Source organism: Lactuca saligna, chromosome 1, assembly GCF_052625555.1.
Source record: "Lactuca saligna cultivar CGN05327 chromosome 1, ASM5262555v1, whole genome shotgun sequence".
Classification (NCBI taxonomy): Eukaryota; Viridiplantae; Streptophyta; class Magnoliopsida; order Asterales; family Asteraceae; genus Lactuca; species Lactuca saligna.
The window spans coordinates 71,549,994-71,563,832 of NC_136417.1; the positions used below are offsets into that span (position 1 = coordinate 71,549,994).

The following is a 13,839-nucleotide window of genomic DNA, read 5'->3' on the forward strand; positions in this document are numbered from 1 at the left end:
GTTCCTAAGCATGTCGAAAACAACCCGTATAATAAACTGGTTGTAGGTTGGCGGGTTGGCAGGTCAGAAAAACTCAACCCAAAAACGTTTATCTTTGTGTTGAGTTCGTGTGATAGGTCGTTGAGAATTGTCACTCCTACATACAATATAATGTTTCATGAATTAAAGCAACAACTTGATAAATAAGCATAATAAAACTTGCTATTACTCGAATGATTATAAGAAAACAAGTAGGCAAATATTTATGTTTCTCAATCCAATTAATAATAAAAAATAACCCATATAATCATGTGAATTTCTCATCGCTATAGTCTTCAACAAATTAATTTTTATCAAAGTGGTGTTCTTCAAAGCCATAAAAAGAAGATGATGAATTTGTTGACGAATTGTTTCAAACGGAATGGAAGTGGCTTTCATTTGTCAAACGATGGTGTTTAGGGAGGATTAAGAGGTGTTAAAGACCCTCAAAACCTAAGAAATTCTTTAGAAATAGACTGATTTTTGGAAGGTGTTTAAAATCGATAGGGGAGAAGTCTATTTATAGAGGGTTGTCAGTATAGCAAAAAGGGCAAAGAATGGCCGTAGCGTTCTAGGTGGCCTTTTAGACAATGCTTGAAACCCTGAAAAGGGTATGTTTTAGTACGCTGAAGCGACACTCCAAGGATGGTGTCTAGAATGGTGCCTAAAATGGTGGGCTCTGTTTTTAATGTTGTCCGCTAGATTGAAGTTTTTACTCGAAACGGCTCTAAAACGGCAAGACTGTTTTTGAGGACGTCTAGAACGGTGTCTATCTTATTGACTTGATCATCAACAATAACTAGGGGTTGCAATTGATGAGATGACACAAAATGAAATTGGGACGTGTAAAGTGTAAAAAACACTACGCCGTGTCGTGTTCGTATTCCAAATTCGACACGATTTAGCATTTGTTTGTCGTGTTATATATTATTAATTATTAATTAATTGTTATTTTATGCTATCATTGTCATGTTGTGTTTTTTGTATTTTAATTGGTTTGTTTTTGTGTTAGTTAAAAAAACACGACATCATGTCGTATTCGTGTTACATAAAACCTTGTCGTATCGTGTTAGACAAAAACACGACACAATTGTCCAATTTTCCACCCCTAAAAATAACACATATCTTGAAATTTTCATTATACCATTCAAAATGTTACCTCGGGCCATCGACATTATACACTCTACTGAAATAGATTTTGCGGAAACCAGCTATATCCGATCTTTGTTGGCCTTTCACCCTTAGCTTGTTTAGCAAAAGTCTTCTTTTGCTGCCTATGGATCTGTCTTCTCTTGAATTTGTTCACAGACGATTTATGAACACTTAAAAAAACTTTTTTAGATTCGCACTGAGTGAGGTTGAAAAGCGTTGGCAAGGCTACAACCCTCTCGACAGAATGAGCAATGTTTTGACAAAAATCAACAAGAGTCAAACACTTGGTTCCTCATCATCCAACATCATGCACAATAATCCAGTTATGTTTACATTCCTTTTATGATAATGATAAGAATGGGAGCTAAATTCTTATTCAAAAATCACTAAACGAAAGAAAATACTATAAGGTTTTGTGTACTCGATTTCTGACAACTTAAACCCCAACATAATAACCTTATACAACATTATTCTTTACTAAAATTCCTATTTAAGCATTCTACTTTAATATTTATGATACCCAATGATCCTCAACATATTGTCATATATCATGTATGTTTCTTGTAGAACATGAAACCTAATTGTTATAAGACTCTTTTACCAATCCAATCCACTATTATCATGCTTGTACTTTGCCATTATCCATTTAGGCAATGTACTTTCAAATCTATGTCATTTGGGGTGTAATAACTCTATGTTCATACTCAAACATCATTGCTTATCTTTACAATATCATATCTGTTCATTTCTCAACTCATTCACCTATACGAGTATTTTTTGCAATGTACAACCCTTCAAAGTGCAATGTACAACCCAATAAAGCATACAATTACTAGTGAAGAACCACAACTATCGACATTCAGTTAAGCCACAAGGCAACTTGAAAGCCCTCAAAAAACAAGGAAGAATAGGAGATGATGGAAATTACACAAGAATATAGAAAAAAAAAAAAAAGTTTTGATAAAAGGAGAAGCTAAGATCTTATCGGAAGGAAATAATGAAATTAAAGAAGTAGCGCCTTATGGAAAGAAATAAGTTAAAAAAAAAGAGTTTGGCATCCTTTGGTAAGGAAATAAAAAAATAAAAACGCATATGAATATTTGTTTAAACTTAGAGATTTTCTGCATCTTGATATATTTTTTTTAACTAAAGAATGTCTTTGTTGATGAGATGAGATGGTATGTGCAAATTTTGTAAAAGAAATTAAAGAGGGTATTTTAGTCATTTTGGAACAAAAGCGCAACAAAGTTCCAACTTAGGGACTGAAATTGTAAAAAAAGAACTTGTAACATTTTGCCAACCATAATTACGATTAATTCTGCAATTTACTATGTGTTTAACAATAGTGTGCGATTAATTCTGCAATTTACTATGTGTTTAATAATAGTGGTTATTTTTGTCATTTTCTTCAATTTAAATCATTACCCAGGGCCGTCCCAAGTCGATTTGAGGCCCGGGGCGAAAACGAAAGATGAGGCCCTTCAAAATTTAGTAATCGCTAACAATAATACAATGATGTTATGGAGAAGAGTACAAGAGATTATATATATATATATATATATATATATATATATATATATATATATATATATATATATATATATATATATATATACACACACGCGCGCGCGCGCGAATAAAACCATTTGGTTAGTGCATAAAAACCAATAACAAAGCAAAATAAAAAAAATGAACTACAAAACAACCGACCTATTTGAAAAACCATCCATTTGGTGTTTGGAAAAAAAAAACAAAAAGATAGTGTTTGGAAAAAAAACTAACTTGATGACCTACCATTAATATATTGTTATCAAACCTAGAAAAAGAATTATATATTAAAAAACGATAAAAAATAGAAAATTTCATATATAAACAGAGAATATATAAATAGAGAAATTATGTATAATAATGGGTTAGAAAAACACCAAAATAAAACATGAAATAATTGTTTTGTGGTTTGCTGAAAAAACAAAGAGAGTCAAGGGACCATTTGTGTAGGGTTTTCTAGATTTCAATTTCAATAAAATGATAAATAAAAGAAGTTAGGCGCCTATGAAGGAAATTGTTAATCTAAAAACTGCATATAGATAGAATCGAACACGGGCTATTGAATTGAAAAAGGTGAAACAAGTAAGACAAAATTGCAAGAATGGTTCTTGTGGTATGTCAAAACTAGCAACTTTGGTACAAAATGGGTTTGGCTTGCAAGGATAGTCCAATAGTTTCATTTTGTTGCGAGTTTGGTCCAGTTTCCTATGAACTTTTTATAATGATGGATTTGCCCTTTATTATTTTATTTTCCAATTTTCTTTTATTATAATAATTAAAAAATAGTTAAAAATAAAACAAAAATAATATACTATCTCTCTCTCTCTCTCTCTCTCTCTCTAGCGTATTCCCCCCACAATTTTTTTTCTTTTTACCCAAGAACAGTTCATTTTCTTCATCTATTCCTTCTTAATCAAGATGAGTTTGTGCATACCAGATTCCGGTGTTCTTGGATCTAATCTCCATGACTCCATCATCGCCTCTCAAAAACTCATAAAGCAGTGATGAAAACCCAGGAAATCGACTTCGTGGATGTTTCTTAAAATTTCTAAAAAATATCAAGGGGTGAGTTTCTGAAAATCGACTCCATGGATGTTTCCAAGGTGGGTTTTTTTTGGATATCTAATCCATGTCACTGCTGCTCAGGACATCGTCAATGTATCTCCATTTTATGGCCTTCATCAACTGCCTAGCAGCCCTGTGAAGATCTTAAAGAGCACCGCCATAGTTGTCCTTTTCCGATTATCCCTCTCACTGTCGATCTGAAAACCTTGTCGGTGTTTCAAGGCCCTTCACCACCACCTGAATCGATTTCTACTATGAAACCTAAACCTAAACTTACTGGTTGTAACCCACCATTGATGTTCAGAAGAAAATCAAAGTTGTAAACCAAAATAACAACCCAAATCCAAAAACAGAATCTTAAACCAATTGTTTGTGAAGATAAACAAATCGAGACAGTAAGATCAGTATCAACACCAAAAGCAAAACAATAACACCCTTTCTTAAAAACTCACAAGTGCTTCTAAAAAAACTCCTAATGAAGCGGTCGAGTTCTACGCACCCTCATCTGCCTCCATCTTAAACCTAAAAGTAAACCACCAGTTGCCATCGCCACCTGCTCCATCTTGAAGAAAAAGTGAATTCTAACTCCTCCACCTTAGACAATAACCCTGCTTTCTCAACGTTGCTCAAGACTTCGAAGAACAGCCTAACCCCAAACCACTCCTTTTTCCAACTTTAATCATACTTGTTCACCTGCAATTCACATAATCATATTCGAATTCTAAATCAAAAGGTGAAAACATTTTGAATCTAATAGAAACATGCGATTGGGTATTTAGGGATTTAGGAATCGAGTAAAATGTGGGAGATCTGGGGGAGTTTGGTGAGGTTTTTGATGGATATGATAGATGAATTTGCAATATGGATTTTAATTTAATTACGTTTGAACGAGAGAGAGAGAGAGATTTTATTTTTGTTTTATTTTTAACTATTTTTTAATTGTTGTAATAAAAGAAAATTGGAAAATAAAATACTAAAGGGCAAATTCATCATTTTAAAAAAGTTCATAGGAAATTGGACCAAAGTCGCAACAAAACAAAACTATTGGACCATTCTTGCGACTCAAACCCATTTTGGACCAAAGTTGCTAGTTTTGACATACCACAGAGACCATTCTTGCAATTTTGTCAACAAGTAATGAAAGAAATTAGACAAAATTGTAAGAATGGTCCCTGTGGTTAGGTCGAAATTACCACTTTGGGCCAAACATGTTTGGACTAGCACTGATGGTCTAAAGGTTTTCATTTTCTTGCCACTTTGGTCCAATTTACTTTAAATTTTTTTGTAATGACCATTTTGCCCTTTGTTTTTCTTATTTAGTTTTTTAAATTTATTTATATTGTTTTATAATTAAAAGAAAAATAAAAAAGAGAATCTCTCTCTCTCTCTTTTTCTCTCTCTCTCTCTCTCTCTCTCTCCCAGAGATACATACCTTCTCTATCCAGATGAACATAAAAATAATAAATCTAACATACAAGACACATACAACATAAGAATTTCCTAACTCCTAAACTCCTAACCACGAGGAGATCGAGTTCATGGCTTACAATGGAATTCGAGATATACACAAATTGCCACCTGAACACATGAAGTCTCTCCTTCCCCGTCTTCAAGATCTGATGAATCCAGTTAAGCATTCTTGCAATTTTATCTCAAGAAAAACCTGCAAATTAAATTCAAACACACAAAAAACGATTGAATCCAAAAAGAGGTTTCCAGTTAAGCACTGATATTTGATTACCTCATCTGCAATCAAACTCAATCAAACCCAAAATTGATTATTCTGAAGATCTAAAATTTAGGGATGAAGAGAGTGGTATAATTATTTTGAACACCCAAAATCGACTACCTACTCTATAATCAAACCAATAGAATGGCAAAAATGTTTTTCAAACAATTGAAATTGAAGACCCAAAATCCTTTCGCCCCTTTTAGGTTGAAACCAAACAAGCAATCCAAAATCATGTTCATCAGGGGGCTACGAGGTCTGAAGTCTGACGAAAGTGAGCTTACCAGGTCTAAAGTCCAACAAGAGAATCTGAAGTCTTGTTAATGATGAAACGTAAGAGATGGAGAGAAACGAAGGCGGCAGCAAGCTTGGGTTTGCTGATAAAGATGGAGATAAATCATTTCGCCCCTTTTAGGTTGAAATCCAAATCGATGAAGATGATGATGTTGTGGGTGGGTGGAAATCGATGAAGATGAAGATGATGGCGGTTTCAAGATGAACATAACACAATCCCTAGCACCGCCGGAGTTCGTGGGTAACGAGTGTTTTAGATTTGCCGCCTTCTAAGAATCGACAAGCTAAGGCTATTAGGGTTGGGGTTTCGCTGCCATCGACTTGGTGGCGTTCATCTTTTCTGTCGGTGGTGATCGTCTTTTCTGCCGATGGTTTTCAAGATTCCGGTGAGAGTGACTTGGGGGAGGGAGTAAGGGTGGTGACGTTCTCAAAGAGAGAGAGAGAGAGAGAGAGAGAGATTCTTTTATTTTATTTTGTTTTTATTTTTTAGTTGGGTAAATAATTAAATAACAAAAAGAAAAGCAAAAAAACAGATAGAAAAGGGCAAAATCGGCATTTTATAAAAAATCAACCTAAAATGGACCAAAATAGCAACAAAATGGAAACTTTTGGACCATTAGTGCTAGTCCAAACTTGTTTGGCCCAAAGTGGCAATTTTGAACATACCACAGGGACCATTCTTGCAATTTTGTCAAGAAATTATTAATGTAAAATACTAAAGGGCAAATTCGTCATTTTAAAAAAGTTCATAGGAAATTGGACCAAAGTCGCAACAAAACGAAACTATTGGACCATTCTTGCGACCCAAACCCATTTTGGACCAAAGTTGCTAGTTTTGACATACCACAGAGACCATTCTTGCAATTTTGTCAACAAGTAATGAAAGAAATTATTAATGTAAAATACTAAAGGGCAAATTCGTCATTTTAAAAAAGTTCATAGGAAATTGGACCAAAGTTGCAACAAAACGAAACTATTGGACCATTCTTGCGACCCAAACCCATTTTGGACCAAAGTTGCTAGTTTTGACATACCACAGAGACCATTCTTGCAATTTTGTCAACAAGTAATGAAAGAAATTATTAATGTAAAAACTATGCATATAGAAGGAATCGAACATGGGGCTACTAAGAAAAGGTGAAACACTTTCCAACGCTGCTAACCAACTCATCTAATTAAACATTTTGTAACTCTTTTGACACAAATCAGTTATATATATATATATATATATATATATATATATATATATATATATATATATATATATATATATATATATATATATATATATATATATATATATATATATCAAACAACATTAATTTGGGGCCCCAAACCGTAGTGAGGCCCGAAGCCATCGCCCAACTTGCCCACCCTATTGGGCCGACCCTGTCATTACCATTACCTCCTGTTAAATCAATATATTCAAATTCAACAATATATATAAGCTTTACATTTGTGGTCCCTCGTTTTAGATTTTAATTTCAATTTTAATCATTTTCTTTTTTAATATAAATAATATACAAGCCCGTATATTTGCAACATAAATAAGTTTTACATTAGATCCTGCATTTTATATATTGATTTCAGTTTTAATTATGTTGTTTTTTTAATACAAATACTTATATATATATATATATATATATATATATATATATATATATATATATATATATATATATATATATATATATATATATATATATATATATATATATATATATGAGAATGTTCAATCGAGAACATTTTCCCCGCGAAAACATTTGAGAATAAATTTGGACCACACAATTTTTTAATTAAAATTATAAAATAATATTTATATAAATCAAAAAATAGTTACAAACAATTAAAAAACCCACTAACTAACATCACTCACCACCCAACCAACACTGCCCGCCAACACCACCACCCACCACCCACCACCCACCACCCATCATTACCCACCACCATCACCACCACCATTACCACCCGCCACCACCATCACCACCTACCACTATCACCACCCAACCACCACCACCTGCCACCACCACCCACCTCCACCACCCATCACCACCGCCTGCCACCACCACCCACAACCACTACCTACCACCTATTACCACCACCACCACCCAACCACTACCAACCACCTACACCACCCATCACCACCACCAACAACCACTACCTACCACCCATAACTACCCACCACCACCAACCGCCATCCGCCACAACCACTCATCACTACCCACCACCACCAACCACCACCCATATTACCCACCACCAAGCACCACCACCACCACCCACCACTATCACCACCCGACCACCATCACCCACCTCCACCACCCATCACCACCACCACCCACCACTATTGGGCCATGTTTGGGTGGAAAACCCTATGTATGAGTATTTGGGGCCTTAGACTTATTGGGCCCACTTTTGGGCCATCGGGATTGGATTGTGTATTGATCCCAACTATTCCATATAACTTATCTAGTAGAGTAAAGGACTTAATGGATTAAGTCCTTAATGGGCTAATAATTGAGAAAATCCTAATAATTGAGAAATTATCAAGACACACACAAGAATTATTTAATAAGTGAAATATTAAATAATAATCATTGGTAGGATTAATCTAAGCAGTAATAGACTTAATGGATTAAGTCCTTAACGGATTAAGTCCTTAGTGGAATGAGCCCTTAATGCGTTAAGTGAGAAACACTTAACCCTAATTGTCATTTTATGTGAAACCCTAATTTCACTTGGGCTTTGTGTTGGGCCATCTAAGAATAATCAATTGGACTAGAGTAATTAGTTGGGCTTTAGGGTAAGGCCCATATGAAGGATTGGGCCCAATTTGGAAAATTGGGCCATAGATGGGGCCTAGATGGTTGTATGATATTAGGCCCTAGAATGATACATGTTGGACTGGACTGATCAATTGGGCCTTAAGGGAAGTCCATGTAGAGGTTTGGGCCCAATTGGAAAATTGGGCCATATGTTGGGCTTTGATCCCTAGTTGAATTTGGGCCTATGTATTGGGCCTTGGGCTTGGGTAAGCCAAGCTAGGGGTAATGTAGTAATTATCCAAAGCATGTATTTTTAGTTATGTGTTAGAACCCAATTATTAATTGGGTGTTATTTGGTGTTGAAAGTTCGGGAATCTGTCAGCCAGCAGCTGGGGTGGAGTCTGCGGGACTTCAGCAGTGTGGGATTGTGTCTACGGGACTTCAGCAGTGTGAGGTGAGTTTTCCTTCTAGTAGGAACGGGTCTAAGGCCACAATGCCGACCCGTTTAGTTAGCAGCAGTTCCGGACTTCAGTCCGATGCAATAGTTCAGTATGCTTGGTGTCTTTGTGATACAAACATGGTATGAGTTATGTGTCCGGACTATGGTCCGATGCAGTATGCAGTCAATGTGTTTATATTATATGCTATGATTATGTTATGCTATGTTCAGTTAGTTCCGGACCTCGGTCCGATGCAGTAGTTAGAGTGCTTGATGTCTTCGTGATTCAAGCATGTTTTGTGTTATGTGTTCCGGACTTTGTTCCGATGCAGTATGTAGTATATGTATTCATGCTAGTTGATATGTTTATGCTATGTTATGTTCAGTCAGTTCCGGACTTCGGTTCGATGCAGGGGACAAGGTCCCAATCAGTTCCGAACTTCTGTCTGATGCAGTTAATTCAGGACTTTGGTCCGATGCAGAGGGCAAGGCCCTGGTTAGTTCCAGACTCCGGTCCGATGCAGTTTCCGAACTTGGGTCCGATGCAGTGGGCAAGGCACAGTATGTGTTTACATGTTATTGTATGGTATGTGGTAGTTTTGGGGAGCTCACTAAGCTTCATGCTTACGATTTTCAGTTTTGGTTTCAGGTACTCAGTTTTTAAAAGAGGAGCTCGGGAAGATTGCAGTGCACACACCATCTGTTCAGCCTGGGATGTTTATACTATGATATATTTGACAGTTGTTAAGATATTTTGAGATACATTTTTTATGATTGTTATATGACGTTTGATGAATATGGTTTTATTACTAATTTAAAACGAAATTTTCAGACTGTATTTTTGGGATATTTCATAAAATGCAATCTTGGGTCTTCATAATCTTCCATGCAAGAGTTTTGGAGCCTTATAGTTGATTTTGAGTTAGGATTCTAGTGTTGGGCTCATTGTATTCATGCATGGCCATAAAGTTTGCAACTTTATGGCTTTATACATTCCATTATGAGTGGATCCAAAATTTGGACATGACGTCTTAAGCCATTAAGTTATTGATTTGGAAGTTGGAAAACAGCGACCAAACGCCACACATTTGCATGGGAACGGTCGACGTTCGGATGCCAGACGTCATATGGGGGAATCCATTCATTCTCAGCTGAAGCTCAATGGGTTGATTTTGGGCCCTAGCCATTAGGGGTTTTGGGTTTAGTTGAATTTGGCTTTCGGTGATTATTTATGTTTTGGGCCTTTTGACTATTTGGTTTTAGGCCTTGGTGTAAGATTCGTGACTTGAGGTAATGCTAATTATTTAATCTTTTAATTTATTTGTTGGACTATGAGAATTAATATTAGATCATGATTTGGGACTTTATTGAGTTGGGATGGCTGAAGCCGTATGATGGGTGTATACGAAGCGTAGTAGGAGCATTCGATGCCGGGGTATGATACACGTACGCGCAACGTACCAAGGGGTATGCGCAACATACGCAAGATGACTCAAAACCCTAATTTTTAGGGTTTAGGCCATATATATATATATATATATATATATATATATATATATATATATATATATATATATATATATATATATATATGTCATTTTGTCCCAAACCCCAACCTCCTTACCAGCCTCCTTAACTCAGAAACCCTAGAAACCTAACCTTCTTCATCTTTGTGTGATCTTGATCTTGTGAAGTCCATTTTGGTAGCTTGGAGCTTGGAAGGAGAAAGAAGAAGTTGGTGAAGAAGAGTCTGTGTAGCTTGAACTTAAGGATCTAAGACATCATCATCATTTAGCACTCATTTGAGGTAAAAAACTTAAAACATGCCTCATGAATGCTTAGATCTATTATGTTGAGTTTTTGGACATTTTGGTCCCAAGAATGGAGCTTTATGGTTCCAAATCTGTTTCTAGGATTAGTGTAGCCACCCTTGGTTCGATTTGAGTCCCTAAGACAAAAAGTTTCCATCTTAAAGGTCTTAATGGGTTCATGCAAGAGTTATGGCCATTTTCATGGAAGTAGATTGCTATACTTTGGGTTTGGGTTAGTGTGGTTTATATAAAGTAACCAAGTTAGTGACTTTATGGATTAAGACATTGAAGAGGACTTGGATCTTTGATTTTAGCCTGTGGAATAAAGTATTAAGTGCTTAATGGTATAAGTGGCTTAACAGAGCAGTATGTTGGGCATACAAGCCCGTACGCACAACGTACAAGCCGTGCAACCCGTACGCTTAGCGTACAAAGGAGTACTCCTCGCATACTCACTGGAATTGGGCTTGCATCATTTGGGACTTGGTTTCGGCCATTCCTTGGACTTTGCTATCTTGGGTCATAGTGGGCCATAAAAAATCAGTTATTTTGGGCTAAGAATATGTTGGGCTTAAGAGAAGGCCCATTTGAGGAGTTGGGTCCAATTTAGAAAATTAGGCTATTGGTGGGCTACTAGTGGACTTAGGAAGGCTATCTAGACTTGGGCCTTTCATGTTATGGTTTTGGGCATTAAGCATGGGCCAAATTAAATCACGAGTAAAATGGTTATTTTACCCTAAGAAGGATTGTTAGTTTTTGACTAAGTGTTATTGTGGTAATGATAGCCCGGGAATCGTCAGAGCAGTAGTTCGAGATTCCTTACCATGAGATTCTGCATTCAGCTTTGCGAGGTGAGTTTCCTCCTATAGGAATGGGTCAAAGGTACCAGTGCTGACCCGTTTGTATGATTATATGTTCCGAATTTTGATCCGATGCCGTGAGGTGCCCGATGAATGTTTATATGCTTTCCGGACTACGGTACGTAGTCGGGTGATACTCGAGGAATGTTTGTATGCTTGATGTCTTCCTGATTCTTGCATGTGTTTGTATTTGTATGTTTCTAGATTATGATACGATGTCGGGCAATGCCCGAGTAATGTTAGTATGCTTCCGGATATCGGTCCGATGTCGGGCGGGACCCGAGGAATGTTTATATGTTTATGTTATGTGAATATTTTATTTGTATTTGTTGATATGCTATTATGCATACCATGCTTTGCTCGAAGCCGAGCAGGGCCCGATGCCAGACGATGTCCGATACCAGGCGGGGCCCGATGCAGGGCGAGGCCCACGATATGTTTATATGTGATTGTGTGCTTATGTGTATGGTATATGGTTATTTGGGGAGAGTCACTAAGCTTCGTGCTTACAATTTTCCTTTTTGTTTCAGGTACTTTTGGTAGCAAAGGGAAGAGCTCAGGATAGCTGCAGTGAACACACCATTATGTTTAGCCTGTGATGATTACTCTGATGTTTTGATTTGGAAACTCTAATAATAATGTTTTTGATATTATTTGAACTGTGTTTCGATAATGTGTTTTGATAACTATGGTTTAATGATTTAAAACGATATTGTTGGTCATGATTTTTGGGATGTTTCAAGTTGGTATCAGAGCCTTGGTTTGGGGGATTTGGGCATACTTTCGGCTGTGTTTGAACTCAAACTGAGGACTTTGTTTGAAAATTTTCAAAAGAAAATCATTTAATAAAAAGGATTTCGAAAAGAGAAAAGGGTGTGGTGCATGCAATCAGCCGAGCTCAAGTAAGTTCTCCCAAATTTCCAATACATGTTTGTTATGATATGATATGATTATGAGAACTACATGCTACATTAGTGCTAAGGATCTAGGAAGGATGCCTTGTATGCCTACTATATGTGCTTATTGAACTGCATGCTAGTACTGATTAGTCAGTGATATGATGGCCTAATTAGAATATGCTTGGTTTTTATTACTCAGTGCACGAATGCTGCTTGCTTTGTGCTTTTAGGACTTCTAGTTATCTTTAACTAACTAGTAAACGAATATGTTAAGTTACATATTACGAGGACTAAATAATTTCAGAAGGTTAGGTTTAGCGCTATTTCGCAGCTCTCGTTTGAGTCTTACCATTGTAGGGGAGACCTCTCATTTGAAGAACTATCTGGTCTTAGTAATATGTAATGGTATTCGAGAGCTATTTAGGGAAAGCCTAGACTTTCGGCTGTGTTTAGCGCTATTATGCAGTTGATGACGGAGAGTGGGTCGGAGATTACCCTAGGGAAAGCCTAGGATGAGATTAGCATGAAGAGCAGTAGTAGTAGAAGGGACTTGGTGGAGTCAAGGAAATTCTTGAGGAAAGTACAAATAGATGTGGAATGTAGTATGGGGCCATACTACTGAAAGTAGAGGATCGGTACTCGAGACAAGGAAAGATGAGATAAAACCAGGGAACTTGTAGTGTGTGTGATTCCTCAAGATATGATGAGTATTCTGATGATTGTGATGGTGTATTTTCATAATGGTGAAACTATGCACTAGACCAGTTGGCAGTTCTGGCGCAGGCGAGGGATCAAGCTCGGGCTCTGGAGTCGGGCAACTCGATGACCAAATGAAAGAGTTTATTTCATCTAAGATTGCGCGTAGTATTATGGACCAGACTCCTATGATCATCGGTACGGTCAAGGAGGGCATTTTGGAGATTCTTGACGAGAGTTTGGGTGCATTTTTCACCGAGATGGCGGCGTGCACGATGATATTCAGGGAGTTCAGAGCTTGTGGAGCTCCAAACTATCATGGGGCTAGGGACCCCATTGCTAGCAGTAGATGGTTGTATGTAGGGATGAGCAATAGGACCGGGTAACCGACCGGAACCGGTCCCGGAACCGGCACCCGATGGAACCGGTCGGGCCGGGACCTATACTACAAATTTGTGATTATTTGGAACCGGGACCCGGAAAGAACCGGCTATTGGAACCGGCCCAAAACTTGGAACCGGCCCGACTAGAAAACCATGCCACATTGTCACGTGGGGATAACTTGA

The 13,839-nt window shown here is 37.1% G+C and overlaps 1 long non-coding RNA gene across 1 annotated transcript; it reads right to left on the reverse strand.

Annotated features, from left to right (window-relative positions):
* Window positions 1-4,068: 4,068 nt before the first annotated feature.
* LOC144999418 (uncharacterized) lies at window positions 4,069-6,222 on the reverse strand. Its single transcript, XR_013660892.1, has 3 exons — window positions 5,797-6,222; window positions 5,331-5,446; window positions 4,069-4,476 (listed from the first exon to the last, which is right to left on the reverse strand). It is a non-coding gene; the product is annotated as an uncharacterized LOC144999418 (long non-coding RNA).
* Window positions 6,223-13,839: the final 7,617 nt, after the last annotated feature.